This window comes from Gastrolobium bilobum, unplaced genomic scaffold, assembly GCF_033153095.1.
Source record: "Gastrolobium bilobum isolate Gb01-03AN ecotype WA unplaced genomic scaffold, APGP_CSIRO_Gbil_v1 utg10104, whole genome shotgun sequence".
NCBI classification, from domain to species: domain Eukaryota; kingdom Viridiplantae; phylum Streptophyta; class Magnoliopsida; order Fabales; family Fabaceae; genus Gastrolobium; species Gastrolobium bilobum.
The window spans coordinates 284,846-308,540 of record NW_026897721.1 but is presented as its reverse complement, the minus strand read 5'-3'; the positions used below and the strand labels follow the sequence as shown (position 1 = coordinate 308,540).

Here is a 23,695-nt window from a genome sequence, read left to right as displayed (position 1 = left end):
AAATGTAATCATTACTTTTTATAAAAATCTAAGGAATCTAATCATTACCTTTATAAATATCTAAGGAATCTTAATCATTACGTTTATAAATATCTAAGATATTTTATATTTTATTTATTATTATTATATTTTTTTTTAAATATTACATTTCCCCTCTCCTAATTAAAAATTTTGTCCTCAAAATTTAGACATACCTCAAAAGAAAAATTATGGGAAACTCTGTCGCAATTCTTCTTCTTTCTCTCATGTAGCCTCTTGTGGTGAAAGTCTTTCCCAACACATTTTAATTAACGGAATTATCCTATTTCTTAATTGCTTTAAATTTTTATCAAGGATTTGAGCAGGTCTGGTCTTAATAGTAAGATTCTCTTTAACTTGTACTGAGTCTATATCAAGAATGTGAGAGGGATCTGGGACATACTTTCTAAGCTGAGAAACATGAAAAACATTGTGGAGATTGGAAAGATGAGGTGGAAGAGCAAGTTGGTAAACAACTGACCCTATTTTTCAGAGTATTTGAAATGAATCAATATACCTAGGACTCAGTTTCCTAACTTTGAGGGTTCTGCTTACACCTGTGGTAGGAGAAAGTTTAAGAAAGACATGTTCCCCTTCTTTAAAAGACAAAGATTTTCGCCTGTTATCAGCATAATTTTTCTGTCTGCTTTGTGCCTTTTCAAGTTTTTCTTTTATCATCTGAATTTGTCTAGAGGTTTCATGGACTAATTCCGGTCCCAATAACTGTTTTTCCCCTTTTTCATACCAACACACTGGAGATCTACACTTTCTTCCATAGAGTGCCTCATATGGAACCATTCCAATACTAGAGTGATAACTATTATTATAAGCAAACTCTATTAATGACAGGTATCTACCCCAACTACCTCTTTGTTCAAGGATGCAAGCTCTCATCATATCCTCCAAAGTTTGAATGGTTCTCTCAGTTTGACCATCAGTTTGAGGATGATATGTTGTACTAAGTCTTAACTTAGTTCCAAAGGCTTGCTGTAAACATCCTTAAAATCTAGAAGTAAATCTAGGATCTCTATCTGACACAATACTTAGAGGTACCCCATGAAGAAAGACAATTTCTTTTATATATAGTTGTGCTAATCTCTCAATGGAATATTGAGCCCTAATTGGTAGAAAATGAGCAGATTTGGTTAATCGATCAATGATTACCCAAATTGCATCGTATCCCTCTTGGGTTATTGGTAAACCCATCACAAAATCAGTGGCTACACTTTCCCACTTTCATTCTGGTATGTCTAATGATTGAAGTAATCCTGAAGGCTTTTGATGTTCAATTTTCACTTTTTGACAAACTAAACATCTTGAAACATACTCAGCAATATCCTTTTTCATTCCTGGCCACCAAAATGTCTTTTTCAAATCTTGATACATTTTGGTGGAACCAGGGTGAACTGTGAACTTACTGTTGTGTGCCTCATTCAAAACTTCTCTCATCATTCTTCCTTTTTAGGTACCACAATTCTTCCTTGAAATTTCATCAAACCATCTTCCCCTTTGGTAAATCCTTCCTGTTTCAAAGACTTTTCTAAACCAGAATCTTCTTGCTGAGCTTTTCTAATTTTATCTATCAGCTCATTGTCTATTTTTATTTCACTAATACCTAAACTTCGAGGCAATACAGTCACAGATAATTTTATATCTCTAAATTTTTCCAACAACTCAATTTCTTTGACCATTAAATGTGACATGTGAAGAGATTTTATGCTTAAAGCATCAGCTACCACATTAGCTTTTCCTGTATGGTATTTAAGTTCAAAATCATAGTCTTTCAAAAATTTCATCCACCTTCTTTGCCTCATATTCAATTCTTTTTGGTCAAATAAATATTTAAGACTCTTATGATCACTAAAAACCTCAAACTTGACTCCATGCAAATAATGTCTCCAAATCTTAAGGGCAAAAACTACTGCAGCCAATTCTAAATCATGAGTTATATAATTTTCCTCATAAGGTCTCAATTGTCTTGATGCATAAGCTACAACTTTTCCTTCTTGCATTAAGACACATCTTAATCCCTTCCTAGATGCATCACTGTAAATCTCAAATTTTTCTAATGGATCAGGGATTATTAAAATTGGTGCAGATGTCAACTTATTCTTCAAATATTGAAAGCAATCTTCACATTCTTGTGTCCAAACAAAAGGAACTCCCTTTCTAGTTAACCTAGTTAAAGGTAATACTAGTTGTGAGAATCCCTTAATAAATCTTCTATAATATCCTGCCAATCCTAAGAAACTCATGATCTTAGTGATAGTTTTAGGTCTCTTCTAGTGTATTACAGTCTCAATTTTACTAGGATCAACTGTCACTCTTTCTTTTGATATAACATGCCCCGAGAACTTAACTTCTTCCATCTATAATTCACATTTTGAAAGTTTGGCATACAATTGCTTATCTTTCAAAATTTGAAAAACTATTCTTAAATGTTCCTTATGCTCCTCTTTATTCCTATAATATATTAAAATATCATCTATAAACACCACTAAAATTTGATTTAGGTAAGGTCTAAAAATTATATTCATATAAACCATAAATACTACTGGAGCATTTGTCAATCCAAAAGACATAACTAAATACTCATAATGTCCATACCTAGTCCTAAAGGCTGTCTTTGGAATTATCATCAGTCTTAATTTTGATCTGGTGATATCCTGACCTTAAATCTATTTTAGAAAATATTGTGGCTCCTCTCAACTGATCTAAAAGGTCATCTATATGAGGCAAAGGATATTGATTTTTAACGGTGACTTTGTTTAGTTGCCTATAATCCACACACAACCTCATACTTCCATCTTTTTTCCTGACAAAGAGCATTGGTGCTCCCCAAGGTGACACACTTGGTCTGATGAACTACTTTGATAAAAGTTCCTCTAATTGTTTCTTTAGTTCAACAAGCTTTACAGGTGACATCCTGTAGGGTGCAATAGAAATTGGCCCTACTTCAGGTATTAGGTCAATGGAGAATTCAATTTCTCTGTTTGGGGGTAAACCTGGAAAAAACCTCTGAGTATTCAGAGACAATAGGGACACTGGCTGTATCAGGTTTAACCTTTGCTTCTGAAAGATTAAAGAGAACATATCCTTGTGCTCCATCTAACAAACTCTTCCTAAGTTGGGAAGTTGACAAGAATAAAGATTCACTAGGAAGTTCTGACTATTTTGTGAAAATTATACTTTTATTATGACAATCAATTACCACACAATTAGCAGACAACCAATTCATACCAAGAATCACATCTATATCAATCATAGACAAACAAACTAAATCTACCTCAAACAATTTCCCTTCGAGTTGAAAATGACAATTTCTACAAACTTGAGATGTGATTATCTTTTCTCCAGTAGGAAGAAAGATTTAAAGATAAGAAGCTAAAATAGAAATTGGTAATTTTAACTTTTGAGCAGAAGATAAGGATATGAAAGAATGAGTAGCCCTAGAATCAAAAAGTACAATTATAAGTGAATCTTGTATTAAGCCCGTACCTTGAACCAAGTTTGAAGCTTGAGCCGCTTCCTGACCACTTAGGGTGAAAACTCTTCCTCTTGTTGTAGTTTGGTTTGATGAATTCTGACCTTGATTATGAGGACAACTCCTAAACATATGTCCAGGCTTTCAACACTTAAAGCACACACCTTTTCCTGCCAAGCATTCTCCAGCATGATTTTTCTTGCATTTTGGATATACCTGAATCTGGAAATTCGTCTGACCCACATTCTTCTTCCCTCCCTTGTTAGCAAAATTATTTCCCAAGTTTTGCGCCCGTGGAAACCTTCTTTTGTTGTTGTCCTCATTCCTTCTCCGATTTGAGGCTCTGTCTTTCTCTCTTGCACCCTCAATCTCCTTCATACTTGTTTCAATATCTCTGCACCTGTTTATTAATGATGAAAAAATCCTGATTTGGTGTCCTATTATCATGTTTTTTAGTTCAAGTTTTAGTCCAGATTCAAATTTAGTTGTCAACCATTCCTCATTAGGTTGATTTTGTACATAGTTAGAATATCTAGACAGTTCTTCAAATTTTGTCACATTCTCCAATGGTCATGTTTCCTTGTTTCAGTTCAAGGAATTCTATTTCTTTTCTGTTTCTTACACTTTGAGGAAAATATTTTTTCAAAAAAGCATTTTTAAAGATTGTCCAAGTAAACTCCGTTCCTTGGCTTTGGAAATATCTTTTGGTATTTGTCCACCAATGCTCTGCTTCTCCAATCAATAAGTATGTGACAAAGTTTACACGATGAGTATTAGGATAGTCCATAACCAGGAATATTTTTTCAAGTACTTTCACCCATTCTATGGCTGTCTCAGGGTTATAATATCCACGAAAAGTGGAAGGTTTATGCTTACGGAATTCAGTGAGTCATTTATAATCAGAATTAAGTCTTCCCTGAGTATTTGCAGTTCTAGGTCCATTTTCACTTTCAGAATTATGGGTGTGATTTCGGGTTGCACGATCCTCCCTCAGCTCCTGAATAATTTGCTGATTAGTCGCAGTTTGTTCTCTAAGAGCTTCTGCCACTCGGGTAAACACATCCGTTACTGGGTTAACTTATGGTTCAGAAGTTGAAAAAAATATTTGCCTTGTATCTGCCATAGATCTACATATACTGTTTTATGATAGTGAGTTGATCAGGCTCATTAAAATAACTCAAAATATGCATGATCTATGACAAAATACAAGCAACTATAATGGTTTAGGTCTTTTATTTACCTGAACCGCTGCTCTGATACCATAAAATGTAACATCCTCTACTACTGACTAGCATAGAGAATATCACATTAATTTTTAAGTGAAATTTTAACGCAACAAATATGAAATAAGACATATGATAAAATACCCATAAAATCTAATTATACAAAAGTCAAGTTCACTATTACATCAGAAATACATCATAATCTAAACTAAAGATAAACGTTTTCTTTCTATTAATTTGCTCCACTAAGCTCCGTATAGTCTTCAAAGTCTTTAGCCATGATGCTTTATTCTACTCCAAAGCTACATATACTAGTTTGTTTACTCTGAAAATGTTAGCATAAAAACAAACACACGTGAGATAAATCTCAATAATATTGGGGTTTTCGAACTATAACCAATCCAGCCACTTTAGTGGAAAATATCATTCTCACAGAATAAAATTTATAATAAGAAAATAATATCATAAACAATAAATATAAGCCCAACCTTTGTGGGTTCTTCATTCAGTCATACCCAAACTTTTGTGGGTTCTACCCAAACTTTGTGGGTTCTAGATACATATATAGGAATATGTGATATTTAACTGAAATGACTAATGTTCAATTTTGGAGCGCCTAAACTCTGTGGGTTCTGTATGTGAAAAGTTCTATATGGCGGAGCTCAAGCCATGATAAGGCGTCCCTTACCCTATAACTATTCTGATCCCCTTATGGGTCAGTCACATCAGAATCATTCAGTAAAAGATTACATATTCCATTAGTATTTATTTGGTACCAAAGAAATTATTTAATTTCTATAAACTTGATTCAAGATCATTCTCGTATCTAGTAAATTCATCAAATTTCACAAAGCCAAATATAGAAAACAAAGTAAAAGAGTAAAAAGAATTCATAAAATAATTTTGGCAGAGTAACGACATATTTACAACTTTTAAAGAAATAACTTTAAAATACCAACTTTCAAGATAACATAGATAAAAACATAACTAACATAGCTTTCTAAAATATCTAAAAATTTACTTTGAAGTAAAGGAGAAAATAAGTTTTTTACTCCCAATATTATCTTCCCTTTTCTTTTTCTTCTCTCATTCTCTCTCTCTCTCTCTCTCTTCTTCCTAAGTTTCTAAACCCCGGGGGGGGGGGGGGGGGGTATAGTTTTCAAAAAAGAAATGTAATCATTATTTTTTATAAAAGTCTAAGGAATGTAAGTATTACCTTTATAAATATCTAAGGAATCTTAATCATTACGTTTATAAATATCTAAGATATTTTATATTTTATTTATTATTATTATATATTTTTTAAAATATTACATTTAAGATATTTTATCTAAATATCTAAGATATTTTATATTTTATTTATTATTATTATATATATATTTAAAATATTATAAAAATCATTATATTAGCTTGGGGATTAAAATATCAATATACTCTCGTGATCCCTTTCATTCTTGCATAAGTAATTGTGTACACAACTCAGTGAAAATTTGACTTTCATATGAGATTTTTTTTTTTTAATGCATACACATGTTAGAGGAGATAGAAAAGAAAAATATATAAAGTGAACCATCTCTAATATGTGTATGCATGAGTAAATGTTTCTCTTATATATTATGAAAGTCTATTTTCTCATATATATATATATTATTTATGTTTAGAGAAAAATATAGAGAGAAAAATGTTTATAAAATCTCATGTCTGAAATATTAATTTTTGTGAATAAAAAATTGGAACTAGGGGATGTTGTAAGTGGTGTTGAGTCTGTTGACTCTATAAGCAAGAGCAAGATCCTCCAGAATGTGATTACTGATGATGGAATTCCGAAGACCGCATTTTCCATAGGCACACCACGTGTCACCCTGCGAAATTTACATTTTCTGGTCCTATCTTTTCATTCCCAAATAAAATTAAAATTAAAATTAAAATTAAAGAGACACAAACACAAGTACCATATCTCTCTCGCTTTTATTATCCAGCGTCTGCACAATTATTTGTTCTTTCTCCCTCCAAAATCGCGTGGATCTCTGCTAAATTTTCCCCCAAATTTTCTATCACTCGCATTATTTTTTCTATCCAAATCGCTCGTCAGATCACCAGAACTGTTGCATTTTTTGAACGTATATTGTTAATTGATCACGTAATACCAGGAAGATCTAGGGTTCCTGCTGAATCTACTGCTATCTCAGGCGCATTTGTTCCGTTCCGATTTAGAATCTAATTGATGCACACGGTTTCGATTCAAAGGCATTGAGATTCGACTTGCTTCAGTCTTAAAAAAAAGTTAATCCAGGATTTGTTTTGATCTCTGTGCGGCTTGGTTTGTGAATGAGAGATACGGATACGGTTTTGGTTTAGATGAAGATGGAGGTCGTTACCGATGCGGCGTCGTTGGAGGTTGAATTGTTGCAGCTCCCAGAGGTGTCCGCTCTGGCCCTTAAGTCTAACCTGAGCTTCGTCGAGACTCTCTTCGACCAGTGGCTGTCGCTTCCCGAAAGCAACCGATTGGTACACTTCATTCCTTGTTTCTTAATTTTAGAATTAACATATTGCCACATTGTTCATTTCACGATTCTTATTGTCTATTTGTTCATAGGAGCGTTTGCTGTCAATTAACAAGTTTAACAATAATTTAGATAATAGTAGCTGAATCTACAAGGTTTGTGAGAAAGATGGATTATTACTTATGTTGATAAATCATAGCCATCGTTATGGGATTCCATATATCATGAGAATTATAACATTTCCTATATATCCTCACCTTATTTTAGAAGTAATTAATTTCGACTGTTATGTCTCAATCTCTCTCTTGGGAGAAATCACCATAGCCTATTCTTTCATGGACTATATTAAACTCCTGTTTACTCCCCGAGCCATATAAATGAACTCTTGGTCGTACTTGAAGTGTATGAATGAAAAATTGGTTATCAATAAGATGCCTTTTTGGTTTTATCTTTGAGTGTCCTTATATGGTTAAGTTTTTCAACTTTGAACACACGACAGAGTATAATGCATGCATTTGTGATTTTATTCTCATGTCTCACTTGCTAATTTGTGTAGGTAACATCATTGCTAAATGAAGCAAAGTCAGGTGTTCCCTTGAATGTCCCAGGGAATTGCTCTAGTCCAAATGCTGCAAGCAATTCTTTGCCTTCCATGTTTCCTGCAGGCACTGCACCGCCCCTTTCACCAAGAAGTACATCTGGTTCCCCTCGCATAGTGAAACAGAGAGTTGGCCCTTCTATTTTGGGTTCTCCGTTGAAGGTTGTCAGTGAGCCAGTTAAAGAATTGATACCTCAGGTTAGGCTGTCTCATATGATTTCTTAATAGTTTATATGATAGTGAAAGATAATTCTAGAGAAGACGAAATTAAAAGGAGGATATGATAGGCTCCAAAACTAAAAAAGCAAAATACACCAGAGAAGACGAAATAATAAAAAATGCATCAAAGCCGTCCTATCTCTTTGCGTATATGAAATCGCTACTTGTTTGAAATAGCCATTATCAGAAAACAAAAGATAGGCCATACAAAAAATCCTTTCCCATAGCAAGTTCAGGGTTAGAGATACACCCTTAAATATGCCCGTATTTCGTTCTAACCATATGCACCAAAGGACCGAATAGACTGCACATTGCCGCAAAAACTTTGCCGTCTTTGTTTTTACTAACATCAACGCTGCTATCAAGTAGGACACATAGTCCTATTACATACTGCCGACCAGTTTTCTTAAAATCTTTATTTGATGATTTTATCTTGTGCCTGGTCTGCTAAGTGTGTGTTCTTTCTTTCTTTTTTCTGGTTCTCCCCCTTCCCCCACCCTGATTGATGCTATGTTCATGCTCATAACATAAGTGCTTTTATACATGCAGTTCTACTTTCAAGATGGGCGTCTTCCTCCAAAAGAACTGAAAGAACAATGCTTGTTTAGAATTGACCATTTATTCCATGATCACTTGGATGGGCTGCAGATACATGGTGAGATATTGCACATATAAGTGGGTTATTTGGGGGAAAAAAGGATTTTAAATAAGTAGCTCATTCTAGCTTTTAAGCAATCATACCCCCCCCTCCCCCCAAGCAAAATGTTTCCAAAAGTCAAAAAGTTATTATATCTAAAAACTACTTTGCAACGTAATAGAGTTGTAGTAACTAGGTTAATTGTGTCTTACTTGTTTCTTTGGCATTTCAGAATTCAAATCAGTTACTAAGGAAGTATGCAAGCTGCCATCATTTTTTTCCTCATCTCTTTTCAGAAAGATTGATAATGGAACTGGTGTTGTGACAAGGTGTGTACTTAATTAATTTATTTATTTTTAATCAAATTTTGTACTTTTTTGCCATGGGTGGTTCTTGGATTTAGCTATTTGGATGGTTGTTGTCTAGATGCTTGAGACCTGGTGTAACATAACAATTATTGTGAGTGATTATTCATTATTCAGAAAGGGAAAGAGCTTGAAATAAAATATTTTAGTACGTTGAAATTATATGGGTGTGTAACACTGGAAACTTCACAGCTGAAATTTAATACTGAAAATTTTTAGAACTGAATTTTTAGCATTTTGTAAATATTGAATTTGGAGCTTTGGAAAATATCCTGATTTGACAACTTGAGGGCGTATTAAGGGAAACTATTATCATTCAAATGAATGATGAAAGTATATTAAAGGAAATTAGGAAACTATTATTATTTGAAAAATGAATGATGGTGTGTTGAAGAGACTGTAGGAACTTACGATTGAGTCCATAGTTAAATGTTTTCAGCTTTTTCCCTCTAAAAAGCTTACTCTTTCTTTGCAATTAACAAACGTGACTAAAATATCAGTAATGCTGATTGATTTAACTTTCTGGGCTAAATTTTTTCTATCAGACGTTAACTGAAAATTGCTAGTATGTCAAAAAAATTTAAATTAGAAAGGACATTGAATTTCTTTTTTCGATCTTCTGTTTAATAGTGAAGGTTCTCAACTATTTGTACTAAGACATATAATACAATATCTGATGCTATACTGTCTAAGGCTGAAAAGTGAAGGAACCAAACATTAAAAAGACAAGACAAGTTGGTGGAAAGAAACATGTGCCCAGAAAAAAAATGATGTAATACATGGTTTGGCTGAAGAGTCTCTGTGGGTCTGTTCTCCTTGGTGCTAAACAAGAAGTTACCCTTGCAAATATCCATTTCAATTCAATTGAACACTATGCTGATTGATTTCTTGCTTGAAAGACATATGTACTATTAATAAAGTAAACATGGTTTATTTAACTCTCTCCTTCCCATGCTGTAAGAATTATAGTTGAATGGTTTTGTTCCCCGTTATTATAATTTGCTAGTACTTATGCTTAAATCCTTAATGTAATGTTCCTATAGGAATGCATTTATTGATTATTGGATTAATGGCAACATGTTGACGAAGGATATAGCAACCCAAATATACACAATTTTAAAGCAACCACAGCTTAAGTACCTTACTCAGGTATTTTGCTTCTATTTTTTTTTTCCTGCCTTTCATTTCAGTTAATTTTCTTCTCCTCTGTAAGTTACGCTCAGCCATGGCCTAATGATATCTATCAAAATATGTCATTTATTCCCATTTGATACTAGGATGATTTATTTTGTTGGGGCCACCTTTATTGATTTTCTTCACTTTGATATTATATTCCTATCTATCTTATTTGGGAACTATATTATACTTCATGTCAGGATGATTTTAAACCTGTGCTACGTGAGCTTTTGGCTACTCATCCAGGACTGGAGTTCCTGCAGAGCACGCCTGAGTTTCAAGAGAGATATGGTTTGTCTTCCATCTTGGTTATAACCATGCATTTAGAAATTCATGTAATTGTAAATATCAGCAAATGAATTTGAGATTCTCATAATACTTGGTTCGATAAAGACACCATTTGCGTGGTTATTGGAAGGCATTGAGTGTGTCCCTCTACCCTAGAGCATTTTTTATGGTTCTTTATAAAGGATTTGGTTAAAACACAAAAAAGCTTTATGGCAATGTGCAGTTCTACTCTTGGCTGCTTCAACGGAGTTGCTATCTCGGATATTCAGTGAGATTGGGCAACTTTAATGCGTTCTTAGTCTTTCCCTATTCTCCTTTGTATAGAATTTCCTACTTGGAGGGCTTTTTATCCTCCCTGTGGTTCTACTTCCCCTCTTTATTCTTAAGTAAATTTTTTTCTTCGATTAAAAAGGTTTTAGTGTTCTGCCTTGGAATTCATTGGTTAAATCAAGTCCTGCTTGCTGGATGTGTCCTTATACCTGTTTTGCTGTATTTGGATCAGAGAATCTAATAGAGAATTACTGTCAAGATTCTGGCTGAAAAATTAGACATTTCATGCCCTAGGAGCATAGCAGTTAAAATCGCGAGTAATATCGTAGGATTGTATGATCCTACGATTTTCTTCACGTGGACCGATTCAAAAAGCATGTATAATCGGACTTCAACAAGATCGTTTGGAATCGCCGGGTTAAAACGTAAACACGGTGGGATTGCATGATCCCACTGTTTTGTGGGAATTTTTTCAACCCATTAAATTTTGGGTTTAATGTTTCTCATGTTGTAAGAGATAAAATTATCTTATGTACACATATAAAAGTATGTGGGGCCATGTGAAGAGAAGAGAGAGAAAAAGAAAACATGGCTCCATATACTTTTATGTGTGTGTAGGAGATGGTTTTATCTCTTACAACATGAGAGACATTAAACCCTTAAATTTTTGGCCCAAAAAATCTTATTTTGTCGAAGACTTGCACAGAACCCTATCTACTATAGTGCAAAATCAAAACCCTAGCCCACTCCCTTGTCTGCGCTTGCTTTTCTCCCTTTAATGTGCAAATCTCTCTCCGGTACAAAACCCGTACTGGTCGGAGCTTCTCTGGTGCAACGTCGTCTTTGGTTCTGGTGGAGTGGTTTGAACTTCTCTATTGTAAGGCTGGGTGTGAAATCCATCCCTGATGCGCAAGTGCAACCCATTTTGACTATGTTCTCTTGGTGCCATTTCCCCCCGTTTTTATGTGTTTTCTTTCTGCCTTTATCCCAAATTTTAGTTCCATGTGTATCATGAAACCCATTTATGTTATGCCCAATTCCTTTTCCAGTGTTTTTATCTTGTTTTACATTATTTTATTTTGACCCATTGACCCTGTTATTTTATACAAGTATGACATATCTTGTTACTTGTTTTGTTGATTAGGTGAATTAAATCTGTTAAACTTGCAGTGTTTTATCGTAATTAATCACATAATTTTTTTAAAATATAAAGTATAAAATAATGATTTTATTTTATCTTATTTGATATAATTACAAATATTTGAGAGATTTTAACGGTTGATTAATGTACAAATATTAGTTTTTATAAATAAAACTAAAAAATGTAAGATCTTTACGATCCGTGTCGATTCCATGATTTACGATCTTGTCACCCCCTTCGGACCTTAAGTAAGATCTCAAGTTTGACTACCTTGCCTAGGAGAGTGCTTTGTCATGCTAGGTCCACTGACATATCCTTTGTCTTTATTTGACACCAACAATGGATTGGATCAAAATGACTTTGGAGCAGTTTAAATGAATTTAAAAGTTTTGGTAAATATAATGTTATCATTCGTTAGTTGTACGTAATCCAAGTTTGATACTTTTGAAAAACCACAGGGGGAGAGGGGGGGCTCTAAACTAGTGCATAAATTTGTATAACAGATTCTTGAGAACAATTTTTGAGATTGATTGGTGATTTTCATGCATATGTTTTAAAAGTTTCTTGCACGATGCAAATTCTTCATTTCAATACTCTGTCGGGTACTTGCATTAGTATTCGACCCAATCTTTTTCCCCTACAAAATGTAACTAGCTATTCCACCTATTCAAAGTGGTGCATATAGGCTGCAGCTGCATACAAGCAATTGGTTTGGGCAAATGGTTTTTTTCTTCTCGACCCCATGCAAAGTGGTATCCTCTCAAATGGCTCACTTTCATTAATCCTTGTGTATTGGATACTCTTTAAATATTTAATTTTCCCGTGCTTGAACAATCCACTTGTCCGCCAGCTCCATTTGTTGATCATGTTTACACTTGCTGAAATAATTTCAGCAGGCTTTTCACCATCTATACCAGTCTTACGTCTTTGTTGGCATCATCATCTATTAGGTCAAAATTATGCATCGTTCTTTTTTACATGACAAAGTTTCTCTAATAATGGTTGATTGAAACCAGTGTTGCCTTAGAAACCAATGACCTTTGTTTCTTATCTTGCATTTTCATGATTCAGCCTGATATTCATAGCTGCAACTCATTTATAAAGGGATAACTTACTGCGAAAAGATACATAATACCTCTTTTCATTCATTTTTTAAGTTACACTTGTGAAAAATGAATGTTGTACCCCAAAAAACGATGTCAATGAAGTAGTAGCCAACATTTATAAAGGGATGACTTATGTCGAAAAGATACATAATACCTCTTTTCATTCATTTTTTAAGTTACACTTGTGAAAAATGAATTCTGTACCCTAAAAAACGATGTCAATGAATTAGTAGCCAACAGATATAATTGTGATGAGTAGGGAGTAACCATTTATGTTTTTTTGTTGTCTATATTTATATACTTATTTTTATTGCAATTATAATATACAATACATACAAGATATATATTAAAAAGAGTCACGCTTCATATATCTTAGTTTTGGGAGGATCAGTTATAGGACTACTTCTATCAAAGTTGATTGCTGGAATATAGGCATAGGCTGGTGTCACTGATCACGGTTTTTGGTGTAACAAAATTGTTTTGTCTATGGTGCAATGTTCATAACTATTTGTTTTTCCAATGGCCCAGCTGAAACTGTAATATACCGAATATATTACTACATTAATAGATCTGGAAATGGTCGTCTTACCCTGAGGGAGCTAAAGCGTGGAAACATAATTGACGCAATGCAGCATGCCGATGAAGAAGAAGACATCAACAAGGTTTTGAGGTAGATATTCTGTTTGAAAATGTTATTACCATTAACTTCAATAAATGACCTTAGTTTCTTTTTTTTTTTTTCAAATGAACTACATATATTTATATCAAAATGCAATAATCATTTTTATCTTTCTTTAAAATTATCTGCAGATACTTCTCTTATGAGCATTTTTATGTCATATACTGCAAGTTTTGGGAGCTGGATACAGATCATGATTTCTTGATAGACAAAGAGAATCTTATCAGATATGGTAACCATGCACTCACCTATCGAATTGTCGATAGAATATTTTCTCAGGTTTGTGTAGATTACAATATTATGTATTGCTTCTGTCTTGAGATTTGACTAGAGCTGTCTTCAGCCACGGACAATCCAAATCCCCACTCCTTCCCTCGTAATACAAATAAACTATCCGTCCACTTTTGTTTATATGATTTATCAGATCATTTGTTGGATGCAGATTTTGACTTACTTGTCTCTTCAATATTATCTCAGGTTCCAAGAAGGTTTACTAGTAAGGTTGAGGGAAAGATGGGTTATGAAGATTTTGTTTACTTCATACTGTCAGAAGAAGATAAATCATCTGAGCCAAGTCTTGAGTATTGGTATTTTGTTTCCCATACATTATCCGTTTCATTTGTTAACCCCCCCCCCCCCCCCCCTTTTCTCTCTCTCTCTGGGGCAAAGTTTATGTTTGGAACAGGTTACAATTTTTGTTTTTAGAGAACTATTTGGATTATTTTTTTCCAAAACAATTTTTGAAAGAAAAAAAAGGAGGAAACAAACAATTTGTATATTATTGCGGTTTTGCCGTTTATTGGAACAGTTTTCACGAGTTGTTCCCTTGTTTTCAATGACTTGAAATTGCAAAATCCAGAAAACTGTTTTGAATATTTGCATGGTGAAATCAATCTTCTAAACAGGTTTTGTTGCTTATTACTTCTTCTTTTTTATATAAAAAAAATAACTCTTTGAAAACAGTTATGAACACACCCAAACTCTTGCTTTGGGAGAACACAGCCCCTTGTGCCAATTCACTAGTGTCTTATAGAGCATGAATATGATATTGTGAGATGTGTAGTAGGATGGTATGTCGATCAAGAGTAGTGTCAAAAAAGGCATGGGTGAAAATAGAACTGGGAAAATTGACTGACTGAAAGTTTGGGCCGCATGTTATATAGAAGAAATGAAAGAAAAATTGAAAAATTTGTTCAGTTTTTTTAAAAAAAAAATCTTATTACTGTTTTTTGTTTTGTTTTTAATTCCCTCTTTTTTCCACCTTGCCTACAAACCTTACCCTTAGGCAAATATTGAAAAATTGAACTTTGGCGTAAACACTTATTAGCCATGTGTGACTTTACTTTAACTTCTTGTGATTAGGTTCAAGTGCATTGATTTGGACGGAAATGGGGTTCTGACACGGAATGAACTGCAATTTTTTTATGAGGAGCAATTGCATCGAATGGAGTGCATGGCCCAAGAACCTGTGCTTTTTGAGGATATACTGTGCCAGATAATTGACATGATTGGACCTGAGGTATGTCTTAAAATCTTTCTTCTATTGATTGTTTGGTCATGTTTTATTGTGTTGTTGGGAAGTCACGTTAACTGATAAATGATGCAAATCTAGTGAGCAGTTTATAAATTCATGTTTCTTCCTGGAAAATGACATCCCCAATTTGCATTTTTCACTCAGTCCTTTTCTTGTCCTTTTTCTCTATCTTTTGGTTGATATCATGTTGCTACTTATCCTTTATCTGAGATATTTTTTCTTAACTCTAAAGTAAAATTCACTCCGCAGAATGAGAGCTATATAACTCTGCGCGACCTGAAAGGTGGTAAACTCTCAGGAAGTGTTTTCAATATCCTGTTCAATCTAAACAAGTTCATGGCCTTTGAAACTCGTGACCCATTTTTGATTCGTCAGGTACATGAATCTGGTAAAAGTTGTTGTTCTGTTAAGTCAGTATAATTGGTCATTGTTGGTGAGTTGTGACTGCCTGGTGTATGTCTTGTGTGAACAGGAACGTGAGAATCCTACATTGACAGAGTGGGACCGCTTTGCTCATAGAGAATATATTAGGCTTTCAATGGAAGAAGATGTAGAGGATGCCTCTAATGGAAGTGCAGAGGTTTGGGATGAATCACTAGAGGCTCCCTTCTGACATCTTTTATGTAAGTTAAAATGTGATGTTACAAATCCAATTTTTCTTTGCATTTATAATATGAATTCACAAATTATTGCTTGCCCACTGGCCTGGCCTGGCCAGCCCAGCCCCAGATTTGTACAAAATTCAGATAAGTCATTTATGTTATTATGTCCACTTGCTCAGAGCCCTTGCATTGATAGATGTTAATAGGCGTGAACTCGACTGTCTTGCTAGATTCAGACTGGTGGCCTGTCCTAAATTGGGCCAGTTCAAATTTTGCTTGCCCAGCCCATACATTTTATGATGTTATTTGGGCTTAAATATTGACAGCCCTTTTTGACATTAGAATATTATGTAGTGTGTATTCCTATTCCTTCATATTTTTACAGTATTCCGTTAACTATGACACCATTTTTAGTTCATTTAGTTTTGAGCTTTATACATTAATACAGGGTATGAAAAGATACTGACGCCTCAGATCCGGATAGACTGGCCATTATTCAGAGACACTAACTCAGGATCAGCTTTTAACGCCAATTTTGCCCCCAAAAATGGAAAATTTCAAGTTTCGCTATGGATTTTGTTTTTGATGGGGGCGAGCAGCAACAATGATATTCAGATCTGCTGGTAGTGACATACAAAGGGACCATTAACATGGAAGTTTTGTTGCATGTACGAATGTCCGTGTAAAGTGAGGACGTTTGCTAAGAGGTGGTCAGCCAAGTTGAATTAAATTGACATCATTGAGTATGCTTCCCGTAAGTAGCGAGATTTTCTGATGGATTTTTTAGTAGTTTGTTTTCCTGGTCGAGTCACTTTTGCCCCGGATCTGTCGAAGAGTAATTTGTGATTTATTTCGTCATCTATGACTCAGGCTGTCATTTACTGAATTCCTTTTTCGTTAGGCCAATTGAATGATTTAAAGAAAGTGTAATGTAGCACATAAAAGGTCATGTATTCGTTATTAGATTTGTCTGATGCATGCAGAGTAATATAAAGTTGTACATTGGATTTGCTTTATTTAGCATTTAAAGAAAGCTTTAGTTCATTGCTGTTAAATTTATACAGATATTACATGCATGCGGAGCTCATAAATGTTACTAAAAAGTCATTTATCTTGGTTAAGTTTATCCAAGATCATTTTTTGTGTTTATTGTAAAATTTTGAAAGTAACGTATATCCTAATTTTCAAATGAATGAAGGTATCAATTAATTATTAACATATCAATGTTTGAATTTTCTAAAATTTGGAATACAAGATATATATTACTTATATTTCTATAAATTGATTCAATAGAATTATTTTTGTAAGAAATTATTGAGTAACGTAATGCGTTGCACTTCTATTTTTGTTCTATTCCGGACGTAGTTGCATTTAATCATTAATTCACTTGATTCTACAGTTTTTTAGTTTTTATATATTTCAACTGACTTTTTATGTTTAAAACAATTTACAATCAAGTGGGCTAGAGAATAATGTTAAGAGTATATATATCCTGTATTAAAAAGGTAATGTCATGATTAAGAAAACACGGCACGGTTATTAAATTGATATTGTTAGGATCACGCAAAACACTATAATACTCATACTTCACGTCACTCAAAATTAACAAAATCCATATATCCATGAAGACAGAAGTACATAACCACCACGGGTAAATCAGTGCTATAAAATAGCAAAATCAAACAAAGAACAAAAAAATTAAGACAGAGAGAGAAACAGTGAAACAGAGAGAATCTTTCACCTCTTTTTGGTTGAACATTGGAATTTGCAAAAGAACCACAGGGAAATTAGAGCTTCCGAGTTCCACATTGTCTTGGATGGGCTCGTACTTGTAGCATTGTTCTGGTCTCTTCCAAAAGAGCTTAACGAGGATGATAATGACACCCATGTAAAGCCTCTGCATGAAGAGCATAAGTGACACTGCTAAACAAATGTACACAGCAACATCCAGCAAAGGCACGATCAATGACGCTTTGATCACATCCCAAACCAGCTTAATCTGTCCAGCAACAATCATTTAAATTGTCATCTTGCTAACAAGTTCATCCCTTTGAAGAAGAATTTGTATCGATGAAAACTTTTGGTAAGGAAAGCAATGCAAATAAAATTTAATCCCTCAAATCATTTGGACGTTTCAAGTTACCTTATCTGTTTTGAATTCAAACAGCTCCCCTTCATCACCATGGCCCTTCTTCAAAAAGAGAGTACCATCTTGCATCTTACCAATTAGTTTCACTGCAAAGATGTAAAAAAGGAGGAAGAAAATATCAGAAACATGTCCTAAGTCCATTAACAAAGCAAAAGCCATCATTCACGTTAATGAGCATTATATTTCACAATGGCTCCCTCATTTTGGACGCTTTTATCCTTACCCTTCCTTGAGTATCCTTTTAATGACCTTGTCACGAGTTACTTCAGACACAGCCTTCCAAGAAACTAACTAGAGAGTAATCTGCAATGTTGCATTTGGTGGAACTACACCTTCGTCATCATGCGCTGGCTTACCCTTCTCACCAAATCCATCTATAAACCAATAAATAAATGCATGAAACTTTGAACTAAAAGAGTAAATGGAGATAATATCAATATTACTAGTCATATCGTTTTCCAAAAAAATTAAAAAAAAAATTCATATCACCATTTACTAAAGCATTCTGTAGACAACTTACATTGTGGCTTCAGAGCCAATATAACTTTCTCTCCCTTCTTCATGGTTTTAACAGCCTTTGACAAAGCAGGACAAAAATGACCTATAATAGAGAAAACATTGATGTAAGATACCACACAAAAGCAAAATTAAAAAGAAGAGATTAACAAAATTTGTAGGCACTGACCCTCTTTAACTGTGAACTCCATTCCATCAGATTTCGTTACAAGTGTTCCATCAACAAGACATGCTTCGTACTCAACTGCAACACCAAGGGTACAGTTTATAGTTAAGATTAAGTTAAATAAAATATCAAGGACATATGGAAGAAATATGTATGTATACCTAAGACTTCATCAGGATCCTTGGGATTCTCCCATTTCTCCCCCTCAGTAAGTATCTTCTTAAATAAACCTCCATCCTTACATATATATATCCTTCACACTAATCCAAGACAGAAGCTCAACATCAAATTGGAGAATCACATTGGATGAGAACCAGATTCACCATAAGCTAGCTCATGTGGGATGGTGAAAATGGCATTTTCACCTTTCTTCATGGTTTTAATACCTTCATCCCTTCCTTTAATAACTTGCCCTGCATTTCCAAGGTATCACTTAGAAATATATCAATGACCAAAGGTGTAATGTGACTTGTAAGAGTATCAACCAATGTAGTTTATGTTAGTAAAACAATGATTTCAAATTTGCAATCAAAACACAAGACTTCGATAAAAAAATAGTCGAAGGCTAGTGCTGTTGACAATTATTTGACAAAACTCAAAAGTCATTCCTCAACAACCTTTGCCAATTTTTGTAGGTAGAATTATTAGCTCCAATGCTATTCAATTAGCTAACGATTCAATATGCAAAATACCTAGTTCGTAAAACTCTGCCATCTTCATATTAGCCTGATATATACACATTTAATAAAATAATATAAATCAATATATGGCATAAGAATTCACTAACATCAGTATCTCAATAAATTTTGTCATGGGATCGTCGAGCTACATCTCAAATATTTGTAGAGCTGATTGAGAAAATTGTTAAACCTAGTTCAAATAACTGAAGTTGTATATGAAATAACTCTGTTACTGAGATTATTTTAGGGGGCGTTTGGTACAGGAGAAATTTTTATTTGTCCGTGAATCTCGATTTTTTAAAATATGATTTTTGCATTCAGTTTATGATAATATCTGAAAATTTAAAATTTAAAAAAATTCAGTTTTCCAGAAATCCCTCAAAATCTCGCGCGCCCCTTAGTAACTTTGGCATAATACTCCATTTATTTTTTTCCGGTAAACACTCCATTTATTTTTTACCCAACTTAGATATAACTCCTTTTGTTTTATAGTAAAAGACTTTAAAAAATCCATAAGAAATTATTTACCACATATTAAAAGTTTAAGTGAATTAGTTGTCTAAATTAAAATCACATAAGTACTTTACCAAAAAAAATAAAAATCACATAAGTAAAATAAAAAAGGATTGATATCTTGGAATATTTATAAAATGTAATTTGTGGCTATCCAAAAAAAAAAAAAAGTTTATGAAGATGCGAAAATATTAAAAGATTTTAAAGTTTAAATTAGAAACATGCTGCATAAATATATTTTTTGGTTAATTTTTTTTCACAAAATTAATTGATAATACTTATTGATTCTCGGACGAATATATGAGTCTATTTATTTTGGTAGATAGATTTTTACCACTTTATCTTATTTAGTTATGTAACACCCCAAATTTCTAACAATTTATGAAACAATCTTATAATAAATAAATTGTCAAAATTCATTTTTTTTTCACAATTATAATAATAGAAATATTGCGGAAGCTAATCAAAATCTAATTTGGGGAATGTTACCGCCGCACCTGTACAATGAACAGGTGCAAGGCTAAATTTATTACATTAAAATAAAACCAAAGACTAAAGTTTAAATAAAGGAAATATGTCTTATGCATTTATTTAAATCTCATAAATTTCTAAACTTAGAAACTAGCTTGAAATACTCGAGTCGTGATCCTCACTGTCCACAGCTAGCCCCATCCTTTGCAACATGCTTCACTGAAAATCTGCTCCCCGTGAAGGATCATTGCAGTTAAACAAACACAAAAGTCAGCAAAGCTGGTAATCCAAATCCGATATACAAAAATAAATAAATAAACAAAAAGGATGTAACTCATGATAATCCAATAAAATAATATAACTCAAAAATTCGAATCAAATGTCAACTTGTTATTAATTATATTAATATTTATTTAATCCATTTAGTCTATTTAGTGGGAAGAGAACCATGGTAGACCCGGGGAACCCTGCCAGTCTACCCTGTGACCCGGGAAACCCTGCCAGTCACAAACAAATCACTTTGGCCATAATCAATTCACATCTTCCTAGTGTGCACACCTCTTCCCAAAGTTGCTACTAGTATCCCGGGAAACCCTGCCAGACACCACTTTGGGAAGAACGGATATAATCTTTTTCACATCAGTTTCACATCGGAGGCATAAAGCCCAAAAATTGTGTTCATCACTTTGGGAGGTACCATCCCAAAGCTATCCTCCCACTATTATTATTATTATTATTTTTTTATATAGACATAACAAAATTTCCCAATTTATTTTAAATATATGTAATATCTATTTTCTGCAGCAAACAATTAATTTCCAATTTACCAAAACATATATATATATGTATATATATTAGTGCCTCAATTTATAAAGTAAAGCACAGAATATAAAAAAACAATTGAAACTAAATTCATATAACTAATGTATTTGAAATATGTTCATCACGTAAATCGAAAAGCAGAATTGCAATATATGTAACTTGAAAGAAACGATTCAGATGGTAGATGGTGAACATACATCTAATTCAATTGAAAGTGACGCACAAAAATCGAGAAAGGAGATTTGTTTGTTTGTTTTTGTTTTGTGAACTATATCATGTATAAAAGCAACGATAAGTATAATTCGAATTCAATTAAAGAATTGCACAGAAATCAAAAGAAATTTGCAACGAAGTGTAACTATGATATATGTTTAGGATCATAATTATCCTATCAAAATTCATATAAAATTAACCTAAGACTTCTAAGGATTAGGATTACGCATATCAAATTTCACATAAAATAAATATAATCTAAAAATACCTAGGGATTAGGATTACCTGGTCTCCGTTTTCGCTAACTTTTAGAAGAAAAGAGTAATTTGGGGCAGAGAACCGGTTGATAAAAAAATATAAAGATTGAAAATAATTAAAATAAGCTTTTTGGAGTGAGAAGAGAGAGAGTAGTAGAGGAGAGTGAATTGGTTTGGTTAAGCTAGGTCTCTATTTATAGTTGAAGTTTAGGGCTTATACATTACTGACTCAATGTTGACTCATCATATCTAAACAATATATGTTTGTTGACTCATTATATCTAAACAATTTATGTTTATTGACTCATCATATCTAAACAATATATGTTTGTTGACTCATCATATCTAAACAATTTATGTTTGTTGACTCATCATATCTAAACAATTTACTAATCAATCATTACTAATCAAACATAAATACATAAATCATCAATCAATTAATAAATCAATTAATCATAATTTATCATCTAATATATATATATATATATATATATATATATATATATATATATATTATCACATAAATCAAATAATATTACTATTATTATCTTACCTCTTATTATTTTAACTATTATTAACTCATTAATTAAAGATATTAAATACCAATATTATTAATTACAAAAATACTAAATATCATTATTATCCAAAAAATATTTATTATTATTATTATTTTATTAAAAGAAAATATAGGGTATTACATTCTACCCTTCTTAAAAGAAGTTTCGTCCTCGAAACTTAGAAGTTTGAGCTCCTCAAATTAACTTAAAGGCATAAGGTTAAAGTTAATAAAAATATGGGGGTATTACATTCTACCTTCCTTAAAAGAAGTTTTGTCCTCGAAACTTAATTAATTAATTTTTTTTTTTGAAACCCCTTTAAAAAAATGTAAGCAATCATCAAAGAGTCATACATAACCCGGCAAACAAGACAACATAGAATACAATAAATTTAAAGCACTGCAAATTAATGACTTGTTAACTTTAACCAAGCTAGAAAAAAAGTTTGGCGCTGAGTTAGTAGGGTTGGATACGTGTTCGATTCCCGCTGAATGCATTCTTGGGGAGGGGGCTGAACCTTTAGTCATCACTGTTCCCCCGCACTCCGGATTAGTCCCATAGCCGGCTCAAAGAGTCGAAGCTCGTGGGGATACCGGAGGGAGCCAACTCGTCTCAAAAAGAGATAATTAGGGTTGGGTAACTCCAAAAAAAAGCTAGAAAAAAAGTTTCGAAACTGAATATCTTGTTTAAACAAATAGAAATTTTTATTACATATATTATCTTTCATTTGCTAGAAAAACTTTAATTATTTCAAGAACAACTCTAAAAGAAAGCTAATTACTTTTATTAAAATAAGAACGAGTTACAAAAGATAGCGTATATAAAAAAAATGTTAAAGAATATTATCAATAATAATTTTAAATCACAAAATAATTCCAAACATATAATCATCGAAATTTCATAGAAATAAATCATATTTAAAGGACAAGAAAAATAACCCTTCACTACCCATCTCTCGATTTATTTATTTACATTATGTCCTATTATTTTATTTCCTAATTTTTTTTTTTATTTAACTCAGGGATCTTTGATCCCTCGAGTCAATATCAAAAGCAAACCCCAGCCGCAACCAGGGGCTCTGATACCATTTTGTAACACCCCAAATTTCTAACAATTTATGAAACAATCTTATAATAAATAAATTGTCAAAATTCATTTTTTTTTCACAATTATAATAATAGAAATATTGCGGAAGCTAATCAAAATCTAATTTGGGGAATGTTACCGCCGCACCTGTACAATGAACAGGTGCAAGGCTAAATTTATTACATTAAAATAAAACCAAAGACTAAAGTTTAAATAAAGGAAATATGTCTTATGCATTTATTTAAATCTCATAAATTTCTAAACTTAGAAACTAGCTTGAAATACTCGAGTCGTGATCCTCACTGTCCACAGCTAGCCCCATCCTTTGCAACATGCTTCACTGAAAATCTGCTCCCCGTGAAGGATCATTGCAGTTAAACAAACACAAAAGTCAGCAAAGCTGGTAATCCAAATCCGATAT

General features: G+C 33.1%; 2 pseudogenes; one reads left to right on the top strand and one right to left on the bottom strand.

The window, feature by feature from the left end:
- The first annotated feature begins 6,704 nt into the window (after window positions 1-6,704).
- On the top strand, window positions 6,705-16,844 carry LOC133309586 (probable serine/threonine protein phosphatase 2A regulatory subunit B''delta; annotated as a pseudogene).
- A 656-nt stretch (window positions 16,845-17,500) lies between these two features.
- Window positions 17,501-19,389, bottom strand: LOC133309610 (peptidyl-prolyl cis-trans isomerase FKBP62-like; annotated as a pseudogene).
- Between the last annotated feature and the right edge of the window lie 4,306 nt (window positions 19,390-23,695).